This window comes from Babylonia areolata, chromosome 4 (genome assembly GCF_041734735.1).
Source record: "Babylonia areolata isolate BAREFJ2019XMU chromosome 4, ASM4173473v1, whole genome shotgun sequence".
Taxonomy (NCBI): domain Eukaryota; kingdom Metazoa; phylum Mollusca; class Gastropoda; order Neogastropoda; family Buccinidae; genus Babylonia; species Babylonia areolata.
The window spans coordinates 18,123,215-18,131,106 of NC_134879.1; the positions used below are offsets into that span (position 1 = coordinate 18,123,215).

Below are 7,892 nucleotides of genomic sequence, written 5' to 3' on the forward strand. Positions count from 1 at the left end.
GCATGACAACAAAGATGTGGCCCTCTGGCAAAACTCTGTAGGCAAACATAGTGTGTGTGTGTGTGTGTGTGTGTGTGTGTGTGTGCACTCAAGGCTTCACACAGCGTGTTAGGTAATGCTGCTGGTCAGGCATCTGTTCAGCAGATGTGGTGTAGCGTATATAGATTTGTCCCGAACGCTAACATGCCCCCTTGAGAAACTGAAACTGATAAACACACCCTTGATCGCATGCACGCATACACACACACACACGCACACACACACACACACACACACACACACACGCGCGCGCGCGCGCGCGCTTGACATTTTCGTACGGCCCATTATCCACCCAACCACCAATCACCGTTAAACTGTCCCTTACCTTTAGATAGTTTAACAGATTTTGAAAAAGTTTTTCCGACTGACCGATTTTTCTCCATGAACCGGTGTTGAACAATCAGTTGTCCTGTTGAGAGACAGACCGAAGAAAGGGAGGGAAGGGAGGGGGGGGGGGGGGGGGGGGGGGGGTACATAGAAAGAGAGGGCATTGGGAGAGTACAGAATGAGAGAGTGGGAGAGATGGAGAGACGAAGAGAGAGACAAATTCTAAAGTTTTGACTTCCAGCTTGTAAACGCAGATCTGTGCACGTTAACAAGTGGCTTGAGAAAAAAAAAAAAATATATATATATATATATATATCTATATCTATCTATCTATCTATCTATCTATCTATCTATATATATATATATATATATATATATCACTGTCGTTGCCAGTGGTACCGGAGCCTGGTTTGGTCGTGGGCGTGCGCTGAACTCTGCTGAATGTATCACCGACATTATCAATTTTCTGGTCGTCGTGGTATAGGGCCAAACTTTCGACAAGAAGAAAACCATAGAAAAGTATCAGTTGGTAGTAATGTATCCTTCCCAGTGTTTCAATGAACAGAAGACGTACCTTGCTACATCTCTTGCAATGCTTTTATTGGTATCGCTTCAAACACCCGATTATACAACGCGTCGACTGGACGGGCAATCGACCAGTGTATAAGATAGAGAGAGGGGCGGGGAGTCCCGGGTGGGGGTTGGTGGGGGGGGGGGCGTAAAGAGAGAGAGGTTGGGGGGGGGATTTCAGATGGAGGAGCGAAGGTGATTATAAACACCGAGAGAAAGGGAGATAGGAAGACAGACAGACAGACAATGGAGAGACAGATGTAGACCTAGAGAGAATGAGGCGTATAGATAGAGAGAGAGAGAGATGGAGACATGGATAGACAGAGAGAGAGAGACAGAGACATGGATAGACACAGAGAGAGATGGAGACATGGATAGACAGAGAGAGAGACAGAGACATGGATAGACAGAGAGAGAGATGGAGACAGAGACATGGATAGACAGAGAGAGAGAGAGAGAGAGAGAGACATGGATAGACAGAGAGAGATGGGAAAGAGACGCACTGGTTGTGGACGGAGAAACAGTGGAAGTGTGAGAGACAAAGAAGGAGAAAGAAAGGGTGAGAGGTGTGGAGTGAGAGCTGTATGTGGGGAGATGGAGAAGGAGACCGAGAGAAAGGGCGATAGAGATAGAGAGAGAGAAGCTGGGAATGAAACAGCTATTCCATCTGTTATCATCATCATCATCATCATCATCACCAACCTAACAACAACAATAACAAAAAAAATAAGAACAATGATGATGATGATAATAATAATAAGAAGAAGAAGAATGAGTATTATAATAATAATAATAATAATAATAATAATTGCAGCAAAGATGATAATGAATTAACGATTCCTTTTTCTTCCAAAAAAAAAGAAAGAAAAAAAAAGGAAACGAAAAAACAATATGGGCAAAGAAAACACACACGCACAACACACACACACACACACACACACACACACACACACACACATGCACACACACACACACACACACACACACACACACACACACACACACACACACACACATGAGAGAACTAAAAATTAAAAAAAAAATTAAAAAAACAGAAACAAGAAACGAATAAAATAAAATAAAAAATTAATAACCTTGTCGCGTGACGGGGACGGGCCACGTGTAAGCAGCAAAAGACGACAGGAGAGGAGAGAGAGAGAGAGAGAGATGGGGAGTAAGGTGGTGCAGGGGGTGTGGGGGCAGTGTGTGTGGGTGGGGGGGGGGGACAAGGGTGGCTGAGGGGCCTTCCAGAAACAAAGACGTAAAATTAATATTGGCATTGTGGCTTTCGAGCTTAGTGAAAACAGCAGCAACAGGCAGCAGCTGCCTGGCTTTCTTTCATTGTAGCATTTCTCTGTCTCTCTGTCTCTCTCTATCTCTGTTTCTCTCTGTCTGTCTGTCTGTTTTCTGTCTGTCTCTGTCTTTCTCTTTCTCTTTCTCTCTCTTCCTCCCCCTGCCTCCTCTGTATATCACCCCAGAGTGAAACACACACACACACACACACACACACTCGCAGACACACACACACGCATACACATGCACACACACACACACACACACACACACACACACATATATATATACACACAAACCAACACACACAAGCACACACACACACACACTCACACACACACACACACACACACACACACACACACACACACACACACACACGAATGCAAAGCAACAGCTGTAAGCACAGAATGCATAATATTATTTTCAAACGATAGCTTATTTATATTGTCTAAACTTCATCTGCAAAAGTTTGGGTGTAATAGAACATCTCTCTCTCTCTCTCTCTCTCTCTCTCTCTCTCTTTCCCCTCGCTCTCTCTCTCTACGTATGCTTGTATTACATAGATAGATGGATAGATAGACAGATAAATAGACAGATAGACGGACAAACAGACAGACAGACAGGCAGACATGTATATTATATGTGTGTGTTTCCCTGTCTCTCCGCCTTTGTGCGTGTGTGTCTGTTGTATCACAAAGAAAACCGATTCAGTGTTTCCAACAGCGTGTATATAAAAACAGTAATAATCCAGCACATGCACTGATTAAACAAACGATTATTCTTCACATTTAAGGCGCCCCACCACACCCACACACCTCCGGTTACAGGCGAAAGAAAAAAAAAAAGGAAGTGGAAACACACTCAAGCAGTTACTCAAGAGACTTCCCGCCCCCCCACCCACCCACCCCTGACCCTCTACCCCCCTCCTGCCCCTTGGCTATTAAAGCGGTTGATCGACGGCTCGTCGATCTCGGCTTTCCACTTTTGTTTGATGTCACAGGTTTTCGTCAAGGAGATAGACGAGTCAAGTGTTGACACGACAAACGCGTGGGCGCGGGTGCGGCAGCAGGTGCAGAAGACAGGCAGACAGTTGGTCTTGCGATCTTTCATCTTGATCGCTGGGTTTTTTTGGTTTTTTTCGGTTGTTTTTTTGTTTTGTTTTTTGGGTGTGTTTTTTTTTATAATTCTTTTTAATCTAATTTTATTTTCTTTCATGTTCTTTCATTTTATTTCATTTCATTTTATTTTATTTTATTCTATTTTATCTTCTTTCATTTTATTTCGTTTATTTATTTATTTTATTTTATTCTATTCTATTTTATCTTCTTTCATTTTTTTTTATTTCATCTTATTTGATTTTATTTGATTTGATTTGATGTTCTTTCATTTTATTTTATTTTATTTTATTCTATTTTATTCTATTCTATTTTATCTTCTTTCATTTCATTTCATTTTTGACTCACTTGTGTAAACAAAGTGAGTCTATGTTTTAACCCGGTGTTCGGTTGTCTGTGTGTGTGTGTGTCTGTGTGTCTGTGTGTCCGTGGTAAACTTTAACATTGACATTTTCTCTGCAACTACTTTGTCAGTTGACACCAAATTTGGCATAAAAATAGGAAAAATTCAGTTCTTTCCAGTCATCTTGTTTAAAACAATATTGCGCTTCTGGGATGGGCACAACAAAATAAAGAATGAAGCCTAATTATATGCAAACTGCATTTACTGTTATATTTATAATTTTTGTATTCTCTAAACTTGGCACTTTGATCCGATATTCTGACCCAACAGCTAGAGCAGTCATTATTATCATTTTTTGTTCAAACAGGAACTTCTTTTGCTAAGCATGGAATTTTTATTTATTTTGCAAACGTTTTGGTTCAGATAGTAAAAAAGGGAAATTACTCTGTAATTCTAGTGGAGTTAATTTGCTTTAAACTGATCTTTCTCATCTTAAACATTACATTTTGAAACAAGAGAGGCAAGGCCTTCAAGACTCACTTGTGATGCACTTTTTTTTTTTAAATCCAAGCTTTTTATGTATTGAGTATAATTTCAAAATGTAATGTTTAAGATGAGAAAGATCAGTTTAAAGCAAACTAAGTTCCCCAGCAGAGTAATTTCCCTTGTTCTGCTATCTTCACCAAAACGTTTGCAATAAATAAAACTTCCATGCTTAGCAAAAGAAGTTCCTGTTTGAACAAAAAATTATAATAATGACAGATCCTTTGTTGGGTCGAATTTCAGATCAAAGTGCCAAGTTTAGAGAATACAAAAAATATAAATATAACAGTAAATGCATTATACTCAATACATAAAAACTTGGATTTTTTTAAACGTGTATCACAAGTGAGTCTTGAAGGCCTTGCCTTTCTTGTATTTTATTATTTTATTTTATTCTGTTCTATTTTTATTTTACTTCTTTCATTTTATTTTATTCTATTTTATTGGATTGGATTTGATATGAATTTATCCTTTCATTTTATTTCATTTTATTTTATTTTATTTTTTGTCCATGTCAATCCCCTCCCATCCTCCTATCTCTAACCCCTTTTTTTTTCTCCCCCCCCCCCTTCCCTGTGTTTCCCCTTTCTTGAGACAGTCTACCGAAAATAATTTCTCAATGGAAATCGCTGCAGTAGATTTTTTTTTAAACTATTTTTCTTCTGACATGCAAGAATAAAGTCATGCATAAAAAAAAAAAAGAACACTACACAAGGACACACAAACGTTTGTCATTATTATGTATTTATGCTACAGAATAAATGGTTAAGGCTCTTCTTTTCTTTCTTTCCTCTTTTTTTTTTTCTAGAGCAGCCCGGTTAGCTCAGTCGGTAGAGCATCAGACTTTCAATCTGAGGGTCAGGGGTTCATGTCCCCTATTGGGCGCCGCAGTACTTTTCTCAAGGCCTGACTAAGCGCGTTGGGCTACGCCGCTGGTCAGGCATCTGCTTGGCAGATGTGGTGTAGCGTATATGGATGGATTTGTCCGAACGCAGTGACGCCTCCTTGAGCTACTGAAACTGAAACTGAAACTTCTTTTTTTTCTATCTAGGTTTCATGGTTGTTGCTCTGTGTGTGTGTGTGTGTGTGTGTGTGTGTGTGTTTAGGGGAGTAGTGAAGAGCGCAAGGTGTGGATGAAGTTCTTGGAAGAGGGGGAGGGGGATTAGGAGCGGGGTGGTTAAGGGAGGGGGGGGGGAGGGAGATAAAGAGGAAGAGGAGCGAAGCGGCTCAACATGTCGCCATGTGTTTGTCCTCTGCACACACACCATACGTGTGTGTGTGTGTGTGTGTGTGTGTGTGTGTGTGTGTGTGTGTGCTTACTCCCATCTTATCTCCGTCTATTCTTGGTTCCTTCCTCTTCTGAAGCTGAAACCAAGCACACCGATTACACAGAAAAAGACCCTGGTGTTTTCTGGAGTGGGTCTGTACCTTGATTTTTTTTTTAATAGAATAAAAGAAAAGAAAACAAAAATCAAACAAACAAAATAGCAAACAAACAAACACACACACACACACACACACACACACACACACACACACACACACACACACACACACACACGCACACACACAAACACGCGCACGCACACACACGCACACACACACATGCACACACACACACACACACATACACACACACACACATACACACATTCACACACACACACATGCACACACACACACACACACACACACACACACACACACACACACACACACACACAGTGCTTAAAATAGTGGACGACTATCACTCTCTAATTCAGTTCATTGCATGTTATTGGTTCGTGTTATATTGTGACGGTGAGTGGATAATGTCTCAGATTTGATCGTCTCAAGATTTCTTTGATGCAAGTTAAATTCCTGGGGTAGAGGTGCGAGGACGTAGGGAGGGTGTCATCATCTCAGATGGTCAAGAGTCATCAGGTGGAAACCCGCTGCCTCAGTTCAGTTTGCTTCAGTTCCAAGAAGACGTCAAAACATGCGGTCTGACTCAGATATACTTACCCATCATCTGCCCGAAAAAATATTGAATATAAAGAATGAGAGTGTGTGTGGGAAGGGGGGAGGGGGATTTGGGGGGGGTGCCTGCTCTACGCACAGACCAAGGCCATGGTGACGGTTAGAGTTGGTTGAAATAGTTAGGTGTTCGGTTGTATTGCATTGAAGATATCCTGTGTAGTGGTAAGGTTTCATTATCGTCGTAGAGCTCCCCAGCATGTGTGATGCATGTTCATAATTACGCTCTCTCTTTTTTTTTTTCTCTCCCCCATAGGTGGAAATGAATATTGCAATTTATTGCCACATCTTTCTTCATCAATCATCAAGAAAATTCGGGCAGTTCTCGCTGGGGAGAGCGCGTCACCCCATTTCCCTGATTTCCTGTCAACATACTCGTTTGTTTCATAGGCGAAATGGATTATTCCACTGAACGTAATCAGTAACCACTCTTTGCGTCGCTTCCTACTCTCTCTCTCTCTCTCTCTCTCTCTCTCTCTCTCTCTCTCTCTCTCTCTCTCTCTCTCCCTCCCTCCCTCTCTCTCACTCTCCCCCCCTCTCTCTCTCCCTCTCTGAAAAGTAGAGAAATGGACAGCCATCATATCAACACACTCCAGATATTGAAAACGTAACAAAAGTAGATGGTATTATTCTAAAATCTACAAACTACAGAAGTGAAAAAGGACAGTAACAACCATGCTAAAATTACCATTAACAAAAAAAGAAATAACATAAAACACGACGAATGAGTATTATAGTTAAATAGCAACCCACTTCCTCAAGCACGCCTATCAAATCTGGGAAAGTCTTCAAACGTTTAAATCCTCCTCCCCGTCTTCTTCATCTTCGTGGACTGTAATTTTCATGCACACTGGCTTCTTGTTTTAAGTTTTGGCTGGTTGATTGATTCGATTGATTGGTTGGCTGGTTTAGTTCAGTTTAATCCGCGTTTGTGCTTCGTTTTCAGGGGGCGGTGTCTTTGTCGCCAATCCAACATCGACAGTTCTCTAACGCATGCATGTTGTTCTTCTGTGTATGTATACACGCAAACAAGAGCGAGTTTTGCTACTTGCAACTTGGCACAAATGTTAACCAGAGAGATCGGAGAAGTCTCCACCCTCTCACTGGTATGCAAGCCGGATGTAAACCTCACTGTTTAAGGATGTAAGTCTCACGTACGTACCACTCGGCTGTGTACGATCTACAGTCCACACTCAACACTGGGAACAGTTGTTTCATTATTCTTCTGTCGACTGTCAGGAAGTGTTCCTGGCATGTTTGGGCATTGATTTGAAGCAAACCAGATGCACTAGTACACTTATAATCTATGAATGTATTAAATGTTGTCAAGTGCAGTAGTCCAACTTATAATCTGTGAATATATTAAATGTTGTCAAGTGCAGTAGTCCAGCCTTTTGTCTTCTTCCACTGAATTAGTGTGGGTTTGGTGAACAGAAAATTAACATATGAAATGTCTGTGCAGTGTAAAACATGTGAAAAAATAAGGCCCACAAAGCACTCCACTATCTTATGTATTCCTTAGAAACTGAATGATCGAACATGACTAAAAACTGAATGATCGAATATGACTAAAAACTGAATGATCGAATATGACTAAAAACTGAATGATCGAACACGACTAATTTCATAATGGTGTCTGATCT

At 41.0% G+C, this 7,892-nt stretch overlaps 1 non-coding gene across 1 annotated transcript; it reads left to right on the forward strand.

Moving 5' to 3' along the window:
* The first annotated feature begins 5,045 nt into the window (after positions 1-5,045).
* On the forward strand, positions 5,046-5,118 carry Trnae-uuc (transfer RNA glutamic acid (anticodon UUC)). Its single transcript has one exon. It is a non-coding gene; the product is annotated as a tRNA-Glu (tRNA).
* The last annotated feature ends 2,774 nt before the right edge of the window (positions 5,119-7,892 follow it).